General features: G+C 39.6%; 2 long non-coding RNA genes across 4 annotated transcripts in view; one reads left to right on the forward strand and one right to left on the reverse strand.

Annotated features, from left to right (window-relative positions):
- LOC144576829 (uncharacterized) overlaps positions 1-21,345 on the forward strand; it is a 741,704-nt gene extending 720,359 nt beyond the window's left edge. For all 3 annotated transcript variants that reach the window (XR_013519398.1, XR_013519399.1, XR_013519401.1), the window contains one exon: positions 16,960-21,345. This is a non-coding gene — a long non-coding RNA (uncharacterized LOC144576829). The remainder of the gene's footprint in view (positions 1-16,959) is intronic.
- The window catches only part of LOC118154674 (uncharacterized), a 155,555-nt gene that overhangs the window by 121,772 nt on the left and 11,323 nt on the right, over positions 1-22,460 (reverse strand). The window lies entirely within an intron of this gene.

Here is a 22,460-nt window from a genome sequence, read left to right on the forward strand (position 1 = left end):
TCATATTAAACCAACTCTTCTGGAACATTGTTTGGGTCAATTAACGTGATTTTGCACTCTTAATGCTTTCAGAATTTTATGACATTTTACAAAATTGGAATAACTCATCTCTATGTAGCAGATAATTTATTTTACCCATTAAAAGGAGTCTGTTAGGTCAAAAGTGATGTTCACTATAATCTAAATAAATCATTTGGTTTTTAACAAATAACATTTATTAAAACCTCTATCAGAAATGGAAAAACAAAAGGTGAAGTTTCCAAACAGAACTTCATCTTACTTAATGTTAATAATGGAACATTAACATGATTATTCATGAGACTTATTCTTGAAGGATATTCTAATTAAAGGACATTCTAGGTTCATGAGTTTCAATTTGGAAGGAAAGAAACTCTACTTTTCATATAAATATCTTGATAGTCATTAGGAATAATCATTGAAATGATTTTCTAAAATGAAGAATCATGTTATAGTTAATGAAGCTAGTATTCAACAGTGCATGTTAAGAAAAGGGAAATTTCCTCATGTATAAAATTTCCCAGGATGTTAAAAGATGTAGCATTGATCTCACTCCTGTGCTTGTGTGCTGAGAAGCAGAGCCTGGCTTCATCTGTACCCCTGCATAATGTCGAGGATTTATGCAAATGATACTAGTGCAGGTGCTAGGAGACTGTGGACAATTCCTTTCAGGGGATCTTAATAAAATGACACTGAACTAAACCCTTGAATTCAACAAAGCAACCAGCTGGGCAAAGCTGTAGCTCATTCTCTTTATTCAACATAAAGGATGAAAGGAGCACATAATATATTAAATATACTTTAATATTATATTTAATATACTTTAATAATGCCACAAACCACTTTAGTTTTTATAATTTTATGAAATGTGTGTGTGTGTGTGTGTCTGTGTGTGTTGTATATGTCCTCTCATAATTTTTGCACTCATGGCTGACCTTCTCAATTGATAAATGCAAGCTTGTTGACTGTTGCAGTAAAGCTCTCGGGCTGCATAATCAAACTTGTAAGTCCTACAAATAGTTCTGCTTACTACTTGTGTGATCTTGGACATGTTTCTCTAAATTCTCAATGTCTAGATATGTACAAAGGTGGCCTGCTCTATTTGAGCTACTACAACAAAATAGCAGGAAACATGGCAAACTGGGTAGCTATAATTCTCTTTATTTCTCACAGTTCTAGGGCTGGGAAATCCAAGATGCAGCCATCAACAGGTTTGGTGTCTGGTGAGGGCCCCCTTTCTGATTCATAGATACAGCTTCTAGCTGTGTCTTCACATGGTGGAAAGGGCAAGACAGCCCTCTGGGGCCTCTTTTATAAGGGCACTAATAATATTATGAGGATAAAATGGTAGGGTGACCAACAATCTCAGTTCCTCCAAAATTGAGGGGTTTTCCTAAACACAGGTATTTTAATACTAACACCAAGAAAGTCCCAGGCAAACTGGGAGGACCTGGTCACCCTAACGAAGGGGAAAGTAAAGGTATCTACCACCAGTGGTGTGCCAGACCTAGCTTCTACTAGCTGGGAGACCCAACTGTTAGTCAGGAATTTAGTGGGCCAACTTTAATATATTCAGAAATTTTGTGAGCTGTTGGTAGTTTTAAATTATCTATGCTAGGAATGTTTACACCATAGTAATAAGCAGATGCTACAAATTAAGGTATTTTGTTTTTCTCCTCAGAGAACCAGTTAACTAACATATCACTGCCTATCATAAAACAAAGCTGATGAAATTACTATTGAAATAATCCATGTAAAATGCTCAGTGGAGTGCATAATACAAGGTAAACGCTAATTCAGTGTTGCTGATTAGTAATTTATTATTATCCCTATTAATTATGCATTAGCAGTCAGTAAATATCTGCTACATTGAACTGAACTGTGCCTGAAGTCATTCTCTATAAATTATTTCAATTAATTAAAAAAATACTCAGAAGATAGACAGACTTGGTTTATCTTCTAGGTCTCCAAATGCGTGGTTTTTTTCTCTCTTCACTTTCTCTAAATTTCCTCTGTATGAACCTAAAAAGATACTTGTCCCCCAGTCTGGCTGAGCCAGTGTCTCTAGCTCCAGGAGTGTGTGAGAATTATTGCATTGGTGCTGTACACGGGGTGAAGCAAATGGGGTTATGCTAATTATGTCTCTTCTGAGAGGACACGATAAAGGGGGCCCCTCTGTTGTGACTGATGCCACCACCACTTGGCTTGTTCTTGTCCACTGACCAAATCTTCCCCTATTTCTCTGATATCCAAAACCACTGAAAATTCCTATTTTTAGTTTTTGAATTTCAGACACTTCTTTCAGTGCCAGTCTGTTGCGTACCTGGAAAAGCTAACACACATACTAGGTCATCAACGAAACACAAATTGGGTTATCAAGTTAACTCTAGCAAAGATTCTTGCTCTAAAGAAATTGGTCCAGAAAGGTGGTCAGAGGAACTTCTTGACAACTGGAATGTTACAGGAGAGGGCAGGCCTCAGGAGACAGGGTATGGACATCCAGTAGGCAGCACTGGAAAATTCAAGTTGTTGAGATGAAGAAGTGAATTCGAGGTAAGGAGGGCAGAGCTGGTACACGAATAAAGCCAAGATAAATAAAGGCAAACACACATCTCCAATTCTTGATTTTAAGATAACAACCCAGTGAATGTCCAGATTATAGAAAGAAGTTGGAGTGAAGAGCGGTAAAATGGGTTTAAGCCTCATCATAGCTTTGTCGGGCCATGCCTAGGTCTTCACGCCTACAATTGTATGACTAAGAGTAAATATGTCTAAGTAATTTAAACTCTGGTTTATTAGGAATCCTAAGTTATGAAAATGAAGACATTGCCTGGACTGATGCAAGACAGTTGCATCCTAATCCCAATGTATTAATCATCATTTAAAGATTTTGTCCCCTCTCATGCTCTGTCCAGCCAAAGTCAGCAGGCATTCCCTCCTTGGGAGGAACAGATCAATCCCTTAGGATGTTGATTTGTGCTGAAGAGCCCTACTGGTCTTCCAGCAAGCTATTTCAAGGAGAAGCAGTGTGTGAGCCAGTCAGCTCCTTCTCAGTGTTGCAGGATTTCCAGCTGATCGCTCTGATTGCTCTCATAGAGATAATGCAGCATCATAAAAGGGGAGTTTCTGTAGCAGCTTACTTGCAATCAATGGCTGCCTGTGGCGATACAGCTTTCCCTGATGTGAATGCTAGTTTCAGTCTTCTATGCAGTTTAAGAAAGGGAAGGGATGGCTAAGGGGTACAGGGGAATTTCTGTCCAGGCCTAGGTCTTCAAAAGTGCTGGCATGGTAAGAGGGGCCAACGAGAAACAGCAGCCGCCAAGGCATTTCCAATACATGCACAAGCATTAAACACCCCAGCTTTTTTTTTTAAGATTCAATCTCTCTATTGAACCATATGCTCTTTCCTGTATCTGTTTATATTCTCACTGTCTTTTCAATGGCCCCTTGGCTTTTAAAACTATTGACCGAAAGCCTTTTTCTTTTCTCAAGTCAATTCACTTCAGCAAGTATATACCCCCGTGTCTCCAGCAGCACACTCCATCCATACCACGAAGCAAACAGAGACAGACCTAAAGCTTGGTTTGCGTGCTGCTGCCACTCACACCCGTGGCAAGTAACCACTGCACATTTTATTTTTAAGATGGAGTCTTGCTCTGTTGCCCGGGCTGGAGTGCAGTGGTGCAGTCTTGGCTCATTGCAACTTTCACCTCTCAGGGGCTCGAGCAATTCTCCTGCCTCAGCCTCCCAAGGAGCTAAGACTACAGTTATGTGCCACTGTGCCCAGCTAATTTATAATAGAGATGTTGTTTCACCATAATGGCCAGGCTGGTCTTGAACTCCTGACCTTAGGTGATCCACCCACATTGGCCTCCCAAAGTCCTGGGATTACAGGCGTCAACCACCACGCTGGGTCCCGCTGCACATTTTTTAAAGAAGTGAAAGATTAAATAGTTACAACATCATACATGACACTAGGAAACAATTTATTGTGGATAAAGAAAAACTGAAGCAAATGTTCTAGACCTTTTTGGAAATGTTGCTAATTATGAAGTCAAAGATAATGCAAAGAAAAGAACAAAATTAAAGTTTTAAACTAAAGCATTGAAAGCACAGGGTTTGGAATAAACAGCATGTGGTATTGGGGTGTTTGTGTGTATGTGTTGTTTGTTCTTTCATGCAACACATATATCCTGAGCTGCTCCGTGTGCTGGTATTGTTCCGGGGAGCTGGCACGCAGCTTTGAAAGGAACAGTCATTGATACCCGGCAGTTCATTTTCTAGTAGAGCCAATAAGTAAGTGAATGGTTTTTAAAATATTAGAGATTAGTACAAGCAAGACAATAATACAGGATAAAGTGACAGAAAGGGTCTGGCGTGGGAAGGATGCTTGGAGTTAGGATGGCCAGGGTTGGTTTTTCTTACATGACGACAATGAGGAGAAAACAAGACGTGGAGTGGAGGCACAGCTTCACAGACAGACAGACCAAGTCAAGGCCCCAAAAAGGAAACATTTTGGCAGGCTTGAGGCAACCCTGATTCTACATTAGAATTACCTGCAGAGCTTTTATAACTATATCCCTAATTGGGCCCATCTCCAGAGAAACTGAGTTAATTGTTTTGGGGTGGTGCCCAGACATGAGTAATTTTAAAAACCTCCTCAGGAGATTCAGATATCAATGAAAGCTGAGAGCTACTGAGGTGGAGCGCGGTGATTCTCAAACTCAGGCATCAGAATCATCAGTGAGGCTTATCAGGTAGAGATGGCTTACTTAGCCCCATCCCTAGAGTTTCTGATTCAGTAAGTCTGGGGTGAGGCCCAAGGAGTTGTAGTTTTAACAAGTTTCCAGCTGGTGCTGATGCTGGTGTGGGAACCTCACTTGAAAACCATTGGGTCACAGAACAAAAACAGGCACCAGTTTTGAAACAGGAGGTGAGTGATATGGAAGAAACTGGAATGAAGTTGGAACTTTTGTCCTGTAAAGGAGAAAACACAGAGGACAACTGCAATCACAGAAATGATGAGGGCAGAGGCAAAACTGGGGGGATTGTTTTGGACAACCAAGGAGAAGATACACAAAGCAAAGTCCAGACACAGATGGCAGGACAGAGAAGACACCAGAGGAACTATTCTGAATGAGCCGGGTGGAGAGGTAGACATACATACACAGAAAAGAAGCGCAGAAATGGCTGGGGAAAGAGGAGCAATTGGAAGACTATTCTGGAGTTTGAGAGAATGACCAAATGTAGAGTCATCAGTACTTATAGATGGTGTTTCAGCAACAGAACTGGATTTGATCTCGTAGAGTGCATTTAGGTAGGTAAGTGAATCTAGAAGCAAAGGCAGGAATGAGAGAAAGTTAAGGCGGTAGAGGGAAATCACATGCAAATCTTTGAAACCACTATGGGTCTGCCAACTCATTCAGGGAGAGACAGGTAATGGAAGTCAGTGAACAGGGTCAGTTGTGAGCACCTCGAACAGGCAGGCTCTGTTTAAAGAGAAAGCAGGGGCAGCTCCAGGTGATTGTGGTCATTCAGAATTACACGTCTTCTTCCTGCCCTGCTGAAAGTGCCAATGTATGCAGCCCTTGAAAATGGGCTTTAATTTTTATTTTTATTTTTTTGAGATGGAGTCTTGCTCTGTTGCCCAGACTGGAGTGCAATAGTGCGACCTCGGCTCACTTCAACCTCCACTTCCCAGGTCCAAGCAATTCTCCTGTCTCAGCCTCCTGAATAGCTGGGATTACAGGTGTGTGCCACCACACCCAGCTAATTTTTGTATTTTTAGTAGAGACAGGGTTTCACCATGTTGGCCAGGCTGGTCTCAAACTCCTGCCCGCCTCAGCCTCGTAAAGTGCTGAAATTACAGGCGTGAGCCACCAAGCCCAACCCAATTTTTCTTTAAGGTATCATATATGCCAAATCTGTGTATACCAGATCAACTGGGTTTGTGGGCTAGTTTGCTACCTCTGGACTACTTAGTATCTATGATCCTTTATATCTCTCAAGTTTTGTGAAGGATTAGAGTGATGTCACCAGGAGTTACTGGATGTCACCAGGAGATGTCTAGTACTTAAAAAATAAATGGAGAATGACAATTGCCTTACAGGTGTGAGTTGCCTATGTAAGCATAATGGGAGTCAAGAATAGTCACTAACAGGCTGCCTTGATCAAAGCATACAACTAAACACAAAAGAAGGTGTACTTTGTATCACACTTATGGGTCTGTTCTCAGTTTGGAGCATGAACTATGAAAAATAGCAAGCTTGGCCACTTGTATGTCTTTTCTTTGAAGAAGTGTCTGTTCATGTCTTCTGTCCACTTTTCCATGGGGTTGTTTATTCTTGTCAAGTTCCTTAGAGATTCTGGATATTAGACCTTTGTCAGATATATCATTTGCAAACGTATTCTTCCATCCTTTAGAATGCCTGTTTAGTCTGTTGATAGCTCCTTTTGCTGTGAAGTTCTTTAGTTTAATTAGGTCCCACTCATCAATTTTTATTTTTGTTGCAATTGTTTTTGAGGACTTAGTTATAAATTCTTTCCCAAGGCTGATATCCAGAATGATGTTTCCTATGTTATTAATAACCAGATAAATGCAAACTGAAGCCACAATGGCTGGAAGTCAGAATGGCTGTTATTAAAAAGTCAAATAACAACAGATGCTGGTGAGGCTGTGGAGAAAAAGGAATGGTTATACACTGTTGGTGAGAATGTAAATTAGTTCAGCTACTGTGGAAAGTAGTTTGGAGATTTCTCAAAGAACTTTAAAAAGAATTAACATTCACCCCAGCAGTCTCATTACTGGATATATATTTAAAAAAAAAATAAAACATTCTACCAAAAGACACATGCACTCATCTGTTCATTGCAGCAGCATTCACAATAGTAAAGACACAGAATCAACCTAGGTGCCCATCGGTAGATTGGATTTTTAAAAAGTCACATACTCTGTGGAATACATGCAGCCATAAATAAGAACAAAATCATGTTTTTTGCAGAAAACTAGATACAGCTGGAGGCCATTATCTTAAACAAATTGACCCAAGAATAGAAAGCCAAATACCACATGTTTTCACTTATAAGTGTGAGCTAAACATTGGGTAGTCATGGACATAATGATGGCACCAATGACACTGGGGACTACTAGAATGGGAAGGAAGGGAGAGGGCAAGGGTGGAAGAACTAATGGGTACTATGCTCACTACCTAGGTGACAGGTTCAGTTATATCCCAAACCTCAGCATCACACAGTATACCTTGGTAACAAATGTGCATGTATACCTGCCTTATTCTAAAGTAAGAGTTGAAATTATATATAAAAATGATAAGGATACACTGGAGGGCATTCAGAGAAAACTGGCCAGGAATGTGAGCTTCTTTTTTTTCCAAGTCTAAAGAGAAATTGTTGAATGACTTGGCGATCATTCAACAATGAGTCAGTGGAACTGTTTTCACATTCTGAAAGAACGTCTTTAGAAAGAGGAATTTAATTTATTCCAACCAGCATAAATGGACTTTGTGATGGAATTTACCCCACTGAATGAACATCTTTCCATTGTCAGAACCATCTGTGTGAGAGTGAGCTGTCCAGGGAGCAGCGAGCTTCCCATCTCCGGAAGGGACCGTTCACAAAATGCACAACCACTAGAATTCATGTTGAAGGGACACAAACATGCATTGGATTTTTCTAAGATGACCATTTATGAGCCTGGAAGTCTGTGTTTTTATTATTCTATGTTTCTTTGCAAATGAAAAAAATTTTGGAGAACTTGCGTGAAGTCAACCCAAGTATGTGCCTCAAGCTCTGATCTGTCACCATTATGCCTCAAGGATCCTGTAGCTCTGATTTGTCACCATCACTTCCCTCGCTAACTCGGTAAGCCACAAGGCATGAGTGATCACAATTATGGGCCACGTTCAGTCTGAACACACTCCCCGATTCTTTAACATGTTTGCAACATCCAAGGATAGGAAGCAGGACAGACAATCAGATGCAATACTTGGGTAATCAAGTTGAAATCCTTTTACTACTTCTAAGGAGCATTTATTAAGCCTCCGCTGGGTACCATTTCTATGCTAAGCCTTTCCTGAATTTATCTCCTTTGGTCTTTTTAACATGCCTGTGTGGTTGCTACACTTTCAGTACCTACTAACACTTGAGAGAAGTTATGGCCCCAAATCAGAGCCAACAAATGAACCCAGGTCTCCTAAGATCCTTACAACCTTGGATGAGGCATTCTGTCCCTGTAAAAATTAGTTTTGATCCCAGCACTTTGGGAGGCCGAGACGGGTGGATCACAAGGTCAAGAGATTGAGACCATCCAGGTCAACATGGTGAAACCCCGTCTCTACTAAAAATACAAAAAATTAGCTGGGCATGGTGGCGCATGCCTGTAATCCCAGCTACTCGGGAGGCTGAGGCAGGAGAATTGCCTGAGCCCGGGAGGCGGAGGTTGCGGTGAGCCGAGATTGCGCCATTGCACTCCAGCCTGGGTAACAAGAGCCGGAACTCCGTCTCAAAAAAAAAAAAAAATTAGTTTTGACATTTTTTAAATGAAGATACTCTTTTTAGCTTGTAAGTTTGTAGTTCCAAGTGAGCACCTCCACGTGAACTTTCTGTCAGTGTTAACATGGAAATATTACCATAAAAATATGTGAATCCCTGAAAGAGAGCTTCAATGTATTTTTCTGTTACTATATAGGTGGAAGACGTAGAAGAAGCTGTCTTGTGATTATGAGCTTTTTGAGTTAGGAGTGATTTAAAACCTTTTATAATTCTATGCTATGCCCTGGAAGTAACGAAGAAAAGAATTAAAAAGAGAAACTGCTATGTAGACAGATCTCAGTATTTAAAAATCAAGCCTATAATGGGATAAGCAATTGTCTCTATGTGAGACCAGGCAATTTAAATGCTAAAAGTAGAAAAGCTGGAAAATAATAATATTTACATTGTAATGAAATATTCAACTAAATGGCTCCTTACCTTTAAAATATTTGAGAAGCCTGATTTTCTAAAATATAAAAATAAAAATTATATTGTATTTCTTTGAACAGGAGTGGTTATGTACTAGTAGTGAGAGGGCACTAGGTACAATTCATCTTAATTAAAATCAGCCAATTCTTCCTTGGTCTTTATTGAGTGTATGTGTTTCATTTAAATAAAGTCATAATCTCTTCTCCAGATACATGTACCCTTTCACCAAGCTCCTTAGAAAATCAGCTCCCATTTTATTGTATTTGTGTAAACAGAACAGTTATTCAAAAAAAAGTATCTGAGAGTCCACATATTTAGCTGACAATGATATGTTCAATGTGTGGGGTTTTCTTAATCCTCTTGTTCTTATGCTTTCAAAAATATCTTCACAGTTAGAAACCATTTATGTCTATATTATGAACATATTTGACACTACTTAAGGTAGCCTGATGTTTGTATCACATTTCCTTCTGAGAAGAACATCTGGTTCCTTTTGCTGCTTAGTCAAGACAAAGGTTATTTTTCTCCGTCTTAAATTTTTGCCTTCTCTCAGGCCTATCTTGCCTATCCTTGGGTTGCCTATTGCCTCCTTAAAGCCTGAATCAAGTACTGGAGTTTGCGTTCTTCCCTATCTCTACAGCAGTTAGTGTCCTACCTACTAGTACGCTTACAAGACAGCGGGACTCAATGGTTTTCCCCCTCAGCAGAATACATTAGTGAAAGAGAATCCTTAAATGGATGCCTAATATGTAAACTCGGGAAGAGCCTAGCAGGGCCTTTCTGTTAGAATCCATTAGGCCTGAGTTAGGAACCTCTAGTGAATTCTAATAATTTTATGTTGCCTTGACATCTATTTTCAATAAAAGTTTAGCTTTTTCATACCGCAAGCAGGCCTCAGTCACCCTTCACAGTTTCCAGTTCTACTCTACACTCAGATAGCTCAAGCCTATGGCCAGCGATAAAAACTTAGAGGCAAATTTTTTGTCTTCTTTCCTAAAAACTTCCTTTAAAGGGATCATTGGGTATTTATTTTTAAATTGGTGCAAAGAAATGCAATTACTTTTGCACCAACCTAATATTTGCCCATGAACTTAAAGTGATATGTATCCCCTTATATACACTGCTAATTGCCTTATATACACTGCTGTGTACTCTCTCTCTCTCTTTCTCTCTGACTCTTCATTCCTGCCTCACGTGACAGGGACAGACATTATTGCCAGAGCGATGGTCAGGCAGCTGCGCACGGGTCACATAAGAGCTACAAGGGCACCTTCCAGTATAAACAAGTTTCTCATGTGAGGGACCTCCTTTCACGGGTTGAAAAATGAGGCATTAGGCTGTCTTCCAGGTAAAAAGGTATCCCGCGAAAGGCATACCTCCACACTTATGTCCAGCTCCCCTTTGTTTTCTGTTAGGGGAGGGCTGCTGGCCACCTCTGTTTAGCTGGGGGCTCTCAAAGCAGAACCCCTCTCTATCTGACCAGCTGAGGCCCTCATCAGAACCCCTAAGATTCCACAGAGAATAATATGAAAACCACTAGGTAAAAACTGACAAATTCCAGTTTCTACATGGGCAAGGCAGATGATACAGAGAGAGGAAATGAGCTGGTGGGATGCGGGCTATACGAGGGATGTGTGCTCAGTCTTAAGGGACTGCTACATCTCACGCTGATGTCAAGGAGAAACTAAAGGCCTAGTGTTTCCAGATCATATTATTCTTCAAGTGAAGCCAAATTTCCAGATTGCCTTTAATATAGTACTCTCAACTTATGAATATTGGCATAAATTTATTTTAATTTTTATAAAACGATGGATAGGCAAAATTAAGCACATCTGCTGCCCAAATCTGGCCTGCAGACTGCCAGACAATGACCTCTGCATCTTTTAATGTAGACCTGAGTAAAGAAAATGTCATGCTTGTTGTATTTACTACTTTATCTTCAATGCCAAACATAATCCCTGGTGCACAGCAGGTGTCCACATTTGTTGAAGGAAAGAATAAGTGATGAATGGCTAGATTGTCTAGACTGCTATCAGGATGTTTCCAGCAATTGCATTGTTTTCTGCCTTAAGTAAAGGCAATGCGATATGGTAGAAAGAGCACCTGGTAAGAAGAGAGGTGTGGTTCATAGTATGAGTCTGTCTACTCCTATTTTACTTGAGTCTTAGTTTGCTTATCTACAAAATTAGGCTGATAATTAGATGACAGTATTGTTTTTTCAACCAATACTTCGAGGAGCTTTTAAAATTTGGGTAAGAGATAAATCAAGTGGCTTCTGGAGGGATGAGATGAAAGCCTGAGAAGGAGAGGATCTTTGGGATTTAGGGATTCAGAAGGTTATATTTGCTTTTTGGGTAAATGATAGCAGTGTAAACATAATTATTTTTCTACCTCTTTCCAGAACCTTGCAGAAATGACAAGAAAGGTTTAATTGTTTGAATTTGTAATATAAGGCATAAGAGGCATAAGAGAACAGACCAAGAGACAGACCAAGAGAATGAAGAACAATACAAGTGCAAAAAGAAATGAGAAACTTGGAATTTAGCAAACTCAAGAATGTTTAAATCTAAGTCAGCCTGCTACTTTTTACACCAAGTCCGATCTTGTAGGATTCTTTGATTCATTGGACTATGTCCATGTATAACCTTTAAAATGTATTTTAAAAGGATACATTTGAGCAGAAATTTCTGAGGCTAAAATTATTGTAAACCCTTTTCATAGAACGTCCTCCAGGATTTACTATTCTATGATTATATGTGGCACAGTAGGCTGCACTGCATGGAGTTGTGGGTTTTGTACATTCCTCCAAGTCCTAACACAACAATGTTAGATGGGCATACAGCTTCAGGTTCATAAATGATTCTTGTCAAGACCACATCACTCTGGCATCTTTACTCACAACAATCAGAAGAGTCTGAAGAAAGACACATAACACCCTCTCTGGTAATGAGTTCTGTGAAATTCCGTGGTTTTAAAGTTCATTGTCAAATCGTTCATTTGTGAAACCTCTGTAAGAATCCAGGATTCGAGTCATTTGTTTTTGTAATTCATTAATTGGCATTTCAGAGCCAAGACAACAAGTATGGCCGAAGAATCATTTCTGATGAGATCAGCAATAGCCAAACTGAAGCAATCTCATTTTAGAAAATATCTAAATGGGTCTCACTCATCAATGTGTTTCACATTCTTTCATGGCTCCAAATATAATGGACAGAGCTGGGTTTCCTTGAGATAGCATTTCAGTGAAACACTTTTTAATTCATTTTACACAGCTCTTATTAGATTTGTAAGAGGATACACACTGCATAAGTACTCCATGGTCACTTGAGAGGAGAGTAGTTACGTGACTCATTTAACAGGCAATTACCTGTTTAAAAAGAGACAAATATCCTGTGTCTGACAGAGGCTATGACTGCATGACACGAACCAAATGTTTCAGACTATTGAAAAATCCTACAATGAAGTGGATTCTGTGCTCCTATACAGAATTCACTGGTCTTCAACTAGTAAAAAATAGATGCTTGATGAAATGGTTCTGAATCTCGATGTCTTAATCATGGTAATGGTTACACAGAGCTATACATGTGACAAAAATGCATAAAAATAAACAGATACACATGAGTGTGCACATAAAACAGTAAAATCTGAATAAGGTTGGCAAATTGTGCCAATGTCAATGTTCTGGTTGTGATATTATACTGCAGTGTTAAAAGATTTTATCATTAGGGGAAACTGGGTGAGCAGTATACAGTATCTCTCTATATTATATCTTTCACTGCATGTGAATCTACAATTATCTCAAAATAAAAATTCAAAAAACCTAGCAGTTTTTAGCTGCTTCTATTGAAGCACTCCACCTGCTGATTTACTTTCATCATCCCACTTATATGTACTGTGAGGTAAGGGTGTGGCTCTTACTTCTGGGCAGGTGGGCTTCACATGGAAGAACAATTTCTAAAAGACTCTTCTGTTTCAGAATATTATTGCTGATGCTATAATTTAGGTTAAGATGTCATTCTTTTCATTCCCTCTTCTCATGCATGCTTTGGAATTTGGGATCAAGAGAGTTAGCATGGCACCCTGCCTTTGTTTCCTATACTTTATATGCTGATGGTTTTGTTTAGCTCTGGATCAGTTTGATAGAGATATTGGAGTTGGTAACCTGACAGACAGGTTATTGGGTTCTTCTGAAAGCATATTTGTGAATTGCATTAATGGTTTCTTTCTGTGCCCTTTGCCATGTAACTTTGTAGACCTCCTTCTATGAATAGGGCTTTGTTTCTACCCCTTGACTCTGGGCTTGGCCTTGTGCTTGTTTGGGGCAATGTTAGCAGACATGAGCAAGCAGAGACGTGAAAATCATTTGTGCAGTTGAGCTTTCCCTCTTGCACTTAGAACATGGCCAGGACAAAAACGTGCCTGGACTAGCCCATCCTTTAGCAGGAGGATGAGAGAAATGTGGAGCAGAGCTGTCCAATTAAATTGCACCAGCAAAAGCTCAGCCTGAAGCAGAGTCCCTCGTTGACCCACTGACGTATAATAAGCCCAGTCCAGAGTAGCTGCCCTGTGGACACATGAATTCTAATTGTTGATTATTGTTTGAAGCCATAGAGTTTTGAGGTGATTTTATATGCAGGAGTAGTTGGTAACCACTATAATTGTGAAGGATGACCATTTGGATTCCAGATAGCTGACGGATATCCGAAAGGTTGAAATAGAAGGGCGGTGTGTGGTAGGGGAGTGTCTGTTAATTCTCAATGCTTGCAGGAACTAGAATACCACATGGCAACTCAGTTACAGAAAATGGACAGATACCCATTATTAGAGTGTAGGAGATAAAGTCTCCTTAGGTCATGAAGTTAAACTGATGCTCAAATACCTGAGCTTTTTAATTAAGTTCATTTGAATAAAGACCAAGTGGGGTTGAACCAGCAACAGTGAATTAAGTGACCTTAACTGTTAGGTCTATCGAGGAAGAAATCAAGCAGTAGTTTTAGGTTAGATCCAGATCAGGGGTTGGAATTGTTTTCTGTGAAGCTCCAGAGAGCTAAAATTTTACACTTTGTGGGCTCTACAATTGCTATTTCAACATGCCTATGTTGCACAAAAGCAGCCACCGATAACATGCAAATAAATGTGAGTGGCTGTGTACAATAAAATTTCATTTACAAAAACATAGAGTGTCTGGAATTGCCAACAGATTATAGTTTGCTTACTTCTCACCTAAATCTTTGTAATTATGTTGTATTATTGAATAAAACATTTAAAACTAATTCTTGTGAGAAATATAAGGTAAAAATGGCATATATGTGGCATGTATACTCAAAGTTCCACCTTTGAGCCAACAATAGACATCACAAATCTTTCCTCGAATTCTTTCTCCCAGTTTGGAAATGTCCTCTGCATTCTTCATATCTCAGCAATCCAGACAGTCATTACCAATCTGTCATTTCTTGTAAGCTACATAAAGGAAAATAATAATAACAACAACTCAAAGGCTTCTCTTATATCAGCCATAGAAAAATGTTGTAACTTTACAAAGTGACTGTGAATTTAAGTTAAACCCTCCGACAAGAAATTGGAGGTAAGTGTAATAGAATAAAAATAAAAACATTGAATCTGTAAAAATGTATTAGTATTATTTTATGTCAAAGCATTTCTTTGGATGTATACATATTTACTTTCGAAGCTGGGGAACTTGGGTTAAAGACACAGTAGGGAACATGAAGACCCATACTAGGGATCATCTGGTTAAGGTGGAGTGTGGAGCTGTAAAAAGGAGGGACATGGGAGGTGGAGCAAGGGAAGAGTTGTTTGTAAAATTAGATAGGTTCCTTGGTGTGATGCTCCATGAATTTAGCTACACCGCGTGTCTGTGGACAGTGAGATATGATGATGAGACAGACTGGATAAGAATCTTGGTGACTAATTCCCTAAGCTCAGTGGAGGTGAATGTAGTCATTGCCACAGAGCTGTGATGGCTGCACATGGAAGAAGGTTTGAAGAAAAACTGTGAACACTGCAAGCTATTTTGAGGAAATCTGTCAAAATTGGAAAGTATTTTCTCCTCAGTGGTCCAACACAAATCCAATATGGACTATCGATCAGGCTTTTTGGTAATTTCACTTGAACTGAACCTAGATCATCAGGCACGTGCGGAGCTGAGTACTGCCAACGTTGTTTAATTGCAAAATCAATTCCAAGGCACTGCAGCTCCTAGCCAAGACCTCTGCTAATCAGGCCTGAATGTGTTGGGTCGGGGGTAGCCAATAAGATGCAGTACTGTCCTTCTGTTATAACAATGGGATTTCCTTTTTGCAGTTCTTTATGGGGCCCTCATCCCTTGGTAACAGCTTGTGAACAGCTTGAACTCCTCAGGCAATTCTTGAATAATCTTTTCCTCCACATAGCCATAAAGAAGACCAGCCTGGAAACTTGCAATTTATCACATGATTTGATCAGTCTGCTGAGGGGCTGGAGAGTTCTCTTGATACTGACACTTGTGAAGTGGTAGTAAAGCTGGGTCTGATCCACAGTGGCAGGTGGCTCAGGCATCAGCGATGCAGTCATTTAATAAGATAAACTCGAAAACACCAAGCAAAAGTCTGGAGGACTGCATGGATAGTGAGAAAGTTCAATGAGTAGTTATTCTTTGGAGAGGCTTCCCCCCAGAGCCTTGGAAGGAGTAAATATTGTAGGGCTATGATTTTTGAGTGAGCTGTAAAACTTTCTAATTCTTGCTAAAACAGAAAGGGTTTTAAAACATCAAGTTTGATGAGGTTCCTCTTGAAGCAGGAATTACAGTTGCCCTAGAGTCATAGGGAGTTGGGACTAGGACAGCTTCGACTTACTTTGCATTTTCCCAGCCATATTAGTCCATTTTTACACTGCTGTAAAGATGCTAACTGAGACTAGGTAATTTATAAACAAAGATATTTAATTGACTCACAGTTCTGCACAGAGGCCTCAGGAAACCTACAATCATGGTAGAAGGGGAAGAGGGAGCAAGGCATGTCTTACATGGTGGCACGAAAGAAAGAGATTTGGGGGAAACTGCAACTTTTAAACCATCAGATCTCATGAGAACTCCCTCAGTATCAGGAGAATAGCATGGGGGAAACCACCTTCATGGTCCAATCACTTCCCTTCCCCCAGGTCCCTCCCTCGATACATGGGGATTACAATTTGAGATAAGATTTGAGTGGAGACACAGAGCCTAACCCTGTCACCAACCTATGCCCTACTGAAAGACAGGTATTCTGGGATTAAGTGACACTAATCATTCTGAGCTGAGATTTCCTGGCATTCCTCTCTACCCCCACTCTTTCTTTGACACCTCTCTGACTACTTCTCAACCGCCAACTCCCATGCACATCTTCGATCATGAAAAAAATAAAAGAAGAAAGGACCTCTCCTATTTATCTTGTTTTTGCTTTCTAAACTCAGAGTCTCTTGTCCAAATGGTTGGTCAGACCACTTATCAGTGAAGCTGCATCTAACAGTGTCCTATGTCTATAAATTGTTAAGCTCTCTTGTCCACTAAATCTCGCGTAGAAAATATCTGTCAAAAGTATAGATACTCCCAGTATGTCAAAACATGAAGTCCCTAGACACAAATTTCATTGATCCAATTCCTAAAATTCTTCAAAAATTCTTCTCTTCACCCTGAATCCCTTGAGAGGGGGGATAAAGATGAGAGGAGTGTTCAAGGCTATGGGGCCAAGAGTTAGGGGAAGGATAAAAAATGTTGTAAGACTGAATGTGTGAGGCTTCTGAAGGAGTCTTTGCAAGAGAAGAGCTAGCTTTTATTTGCCATAAAGGCTTTCAGTAACAATGGTCCTCATATGACTCATGCACCTGTAGTCTGGCCAGCTAACAAAACATCCGTTTACAGAAAAGTGATGAAATATGGAAACTACCACTGCTAATTGTATTTCTATTTTACTTCTTTCATTTTCTTCCCAGACTAGAAACTCAGGAGCTTTCCTCATTCTTTTATCAAGAAGAAAATGACCAACAGGAGAATGATGTGAAATTTGCTGAGACCTGAATGAAATGCAAGAAAATACGATTATGAAATGGTCTACCTAATTAATAATGTTGCTAAATTGAACTTCAGTGTCTGGTTGACAGCTGACTTAATATAACCTAAATAGGAAGACAACAAAGCTCATCTAGGAAAACTCATTTTAAAGTTTATTAATGCTGTTGTCCGTACGCCTGCTGGCAGATCATTTTATTTTCAGTGAAAGAGTCCTACAGAACCCCATTATAGGCCATATAACCTATATTATGGTCCTTCTGTGTTGAGTGGGAGTGACACACAGTCCATCCCCATCTGGAAACATCATTTGATGCATGCTACGACTGATTAGATGGAACAACCTCTTTCTACATAATGAAGTTTACTGCAGAGAAATTTACAGGGAAAATATTCGGTAAACACTAAGATACCAAATATTTGCATCTCTATCAATGATCATATGGTCTCTCTCTCTCAAATCCTATAATTGTACAATTTAACATAGCTGTAAACATAGTGTGTGCATATGGTTTTGTGTTTTTGCTTTCTTCACCTAACATATCGCATGCATGTTTCCATAATGGAATACACAATACAATTTTAAAGCCCACAGACGGTTTAACATATTGATGTATTTAGCGAATATTTTAATACCACTTCTCTGTGCTCAAGCTAATATCCTAACATCTGCCAATTGGAAGTAATTTTTAACTGAATTAAATATGTATGTACTTGTTTCCCAGGACACAGAAGCCTAAAAGATTAAAGATATGGTGGTTATACATCTCCCTAGGAAGAGCCATAGGCCTTGGGTCCCACCAAGGTAATTCTGGACCCTAGTTCCAGGTCCCTTTCTTGTGATGATAGAATTCTCTTGAGGCTTTGCACATGTTCTTGGAGAGCCATTGTCATTTTCCTCTTTGCCCCCATATGGCTCTCCAGCTGCTACATATTGAGAATGCTTAGTGTCTATCACCCTTGACTGCCTTCCCAGCTTTCTGAACGTTGGTATTTCTTTCCTCGGTGTGGTTCTAGCTGCACTAACCCTCAGGAAGTTATCATCCTGACTGGGGGAATGAATCTCTTTCCACCATGGATAAAATCAGGCTGTTGGTTCTCACCTTTAATCCATGCACTCATTCATTCATCAGAGAGCAATGAGCACTTTTATTTTTTTTGAAATGGAGTCTCACTCTGTTGCCCAGGCTGGAGTGCAGTGGTGCAATCTTGGCTCGCTGCAACCTCTGCCTCCCCAGTTCAAGTGATTCTCCTGCCTCAGCCTCCAAAGTAGCTGGAATTACAGGCACCCACCACCATGCCCAGCTAATTTTTGTATTTTCAGTAGAGACAGGGTTTCACCATGTTAAACAGGCTGGTCTTGAACTCCTGACCTTAGGTGATCCACCCACCTTGGCCTCCCAAAGTGCTGGGATTACAGGTGTGAGCCACAGTACCCAGCACAATGAGCACTTTTGAAGGCTTTGGTCCAATGCATGACACTGGAGATGCAGTGGTGGACATGCAGACACAATCTCTCCCTCTGAAGATTACAGTCTTGCAGTTGTCTTCCATTACTCCATGTTAGCATTGTTATTATTAATTTTACTTACTTTTTAAATGTAGTATTTCCTCACTGCCACCAACCTCTGTGAACATGGTGAATTTAGATGATACTCTTACCACTGATATTTAGTCAATAGCCCCAGGGCATTATAATATACTGTCACCCCTAACAAGTAAAATTTTTCCTCCTCTAACTTATTCATTGAGAGGTTAAGGTTTGTCCCCTGAACTTCCTCACAACCTCATTTTTGAAAGTATGAATGCATCTCATCTATCTGCTGCTTCACTCCCAGATGCTAGTGATGAGTGCCTTTGGGGACACACAGAATAACACCATTTCGAACTTCATTACCTGTATAATTTTTATACCTAAAAATGTAGGTAAGGTACCTCACTTTGAATTAAGTAATGTGGACTCATGTGTTTCATACGTTGATATGATACAACATGCTAAAATGGCTAAAAATGAGTGCTATAGAAATAAACTTGCTGTTCATATTCAGGGGCTTCTGGGGCTTCTGACAGTATCCTAGCAACCACCACCTGTTACTTGAAGTCACCTAAGTTAGATGCTGATCATAGAATGAAGAGGTGAAGGGGGTTAGAAAGCAAGGTGAAGTGGAAAATCAACCATTGAAAACCCCAGGGATGAGTCTTCTATTTTATTATCTTAAAATGTCTGAAGCGTAATATGGGAGAGGATTTCGTGAAGTTCCTTCAACATTTTATATAATACCCTGGGGGTAAAGAGGAAGGTTTGACTTTCTCCTCTCCTTGAAAGAGCTCTTAATTCCCTTTGTTTTTTTACTCAATATCCCCAGTGTGCTAGCTACTGCAGGTACACGAAGACAAACAGAACATCGGCATTTCCCCTACTGGTACTCACTCCATCCTGCTGCCCTGTGAAGAAGGTGCCTGCTTCTCCTTTGCCTTCCACCATGATTGTACTTTTCCTAAGGCCTCCCAAGCAATGCAGAACTATGAGTCAATTAAACGTCTTCCCTTTATAAACTACCCCGTCTTGGGCAGGTCTTTATAAAAAGATGTGTTCATAATTTCACAAAACATTACAATCTATCAGAATGTGATTGAGAAAATCAAAGTGATATTCATGATTTTAAAAACAACACAGTATTTATGATAGTGACAATAAAAGCACAAGAACATTTATTAGGGATTTATTCATAGATTATCTCTTCTGATCCTCACTATATTTTTTTATTTTTTATTTTTATTTTCATTTTATTTTTTTGAGATGGAGTTTCGCTCTTGTTACCCAGGCTGGAGTGCAATGGCGCGATCTCAGCTCACCACAACCTCCGCCTCCTGGGTTCAGGCAATTCTCCTGCCTCAGCCTCCTGAGTAGCTGGGATTACAGGCACGTGCCACCATGCCCAGCTAATTTTTTTGTATTTTTAGTAGAGACGGGATTTCACCTTGTTGACCAGGATGGTCTCGATCTCTTGGCCTCATGATCCACCCGCCTTGGCCTCCCAAAGTGCTGGGATTACAGGCTTGAGCAACCGCGCCCGGCTGATCCTCACTATAATCCTGTGACACAGGTTTTATTGCCACCTTCAGAAAGACTGAAAAAGTTTAAGGTATCAGATCCCTATGAAATGGTAGAGGTAGAATTTGAACCCAACTTTTACGATTCTAAATGCTAGGTTCCTACTCTTATACTATGCTGCTCATATTTTCAAATAATTATAGATAAGAAGCCTTCTCTCATAGAAGTATAAAAGTTTATATCAAAGTTTAGGGGAGAAAACTGTAGTTTTTCTCACCACCTTCCCTTACCCATGTCACATCTGACAAAGACACACACACATTTTCATACACCGTTGTAACCAAATGGAGCCTTCATGTCTTTTGTTGCAGATACACGTTGTTACATATTTTAGTACATTTTAAGTAATGCTTTATGAGGCTCTGTGACATTCCTATTCTAGTCTAGCAGGTTTTTCCGGAATGATGACTTCTAAAAGAATAGACTAGATTTTTAAATGGATTTACTCTTTCATTTTGAACAAATGATTTCATCTTGAACAATATTTATTTAGTACTTACTGAATAGGTATGCTTGGAATTTTACATCATTAGCCAAAGTACATTAATCCTTTTGGCTCTTATTTTACAAACCTTTAAGAATGGCATCAATTCTTTTGTTGCATCTCAAATTGCCTTCTATCAGCAAGGAACTCTGCTACCGACTATGGCAACATATCTATACTTGAGTGTGTGATGAGCGCTATGATAATGGCAGAGAGACAGGAAATGACTTTCCCAATGAAAAGGGCAAGAGAAGAAAGAAGAATTTTTGTGTCCATTGGAGACATAAATGAAATAGTTTGAATTCTGGCTCAAGAGTTTTGTGCTCTTTTAACTCATTCCCCATCTCTTCCACCATATCTTCCACTATGGTTTCAACGTGTCACCTCCAAAATACATGTGTTGAAACTCAGTGGCCAATATAATGATATTAAGAAGTGGGGCCTTTAAGAGGTGATTACATCATGAGAGCTCCTCCACTTATTAATGGATTTAGGCCTTTGTGAAAGAGGCTTTGCACATCACTGGGATGGCTTACCCTTTGCCTTTCACTGTGTGAGGACACAGCATTCCTCCCCTCTGAAGGATGCAAAAACAAGCTGCCATCTTGAAAGCAGAGAGTAGTTCTCACCAGATAATGTACTAGCACCCTAATTTTGAACTTCCCAGTCTCTACAACTGTGAGAAAATAAATTTCTTCTCTTCATAAATCACCCAGTCTCATGTATTTTGTTATAGCAGCACAAATGGACTAAGACATCTGCCTCTACATGTTTGATAGGTTTCAACAAGCAGCGGCAATTAACAATGGGGAAAGAATAGGACCTCAGCTACTGGCAGGTGCATAAGTTACCATGGTACTGGTTGGAGGAGAGAGATGTCCCTGTGAAAGAATGAGCAATACTCAGTTCAACAGGAAATTCAGCCAAGTCATGAGCAAGAGATGGACTGCTGTCATCTTGTGGGAACCCCTGTATCAGCAGCTTTAGAAATATGTCTTCTTGGCTAGGACTCAGCTATGGATTGGAATGGGTCTCAACGTAGAGTCAGGGTTCCAGAGATTACAGCACAGCAGTTTTTAAGGACAAGACTGACGTCATTCTGAGCCACACATGTCACAGTGCTGAAAAGATTAAACCTTAATTAGTTAGATTGTAGTGAGTAAAACTTACTGAAATTATGTATCCCTTCAGCTACACACACAATCACCTACAAACACAAAGTGATAAGAATGAACACAAGGCTTTATTTTAGACTTCCTCTGTAGGTCTGAAGGCATCTCTTTTGAACTGTGATGCAAGCAAAAGTATAACACATACATTAAAAAGAATATTCTTCAGAGATGGTGAAAATGAGCTCAATTTGTATGAAATGATAGAAAATGAAACCATCCAAATATCAGTAGTCTCATTCTTCTCTGAGGCACAAAATGCCACAGCTTAATAGGAAAGTTACAAATGAGCTACAAGGGAGAAAAGAAGAAAATCTTCATACCTACAGAGAGAGCTGTTTCTTTATTGTTACCTTGATAAAACTATAATCTTTCGAGAAAAATTACCATCATCACAAACTCTGATCATTCATATTACAACCAGTGATGAGAAAGTAATGGTTAAGGACAAAGTTAAAAGATTTGCCTCAAATTATTAGCACCACCACTGCATTTTGACATACAAATATGAAATAATAATCACTTGGCAATCATTTATAAATTCTAAATTATACCAAATAGTACACGTTCTTAGATACAATGAAGAAACATGAAGGAATTCTATTAGCTAGTAAGTACCTCTATCCATATGCCAGTCTAAATCTCTGCTTGCCCATT

This window comes from Callithrix jacchus, chromosome 6 (genome assembly GCF_049354715.1).
Source record: "Callithrix jacchus isolate 240 chromosome 6, calJac240_pri, whole genome shotgun sequence".
Lineage (NCBI taxonomy): Eukaryota > Metazoa > Chordata > Mammalia > Primates > Cebidae > Callithrix > Callithrix jacchus.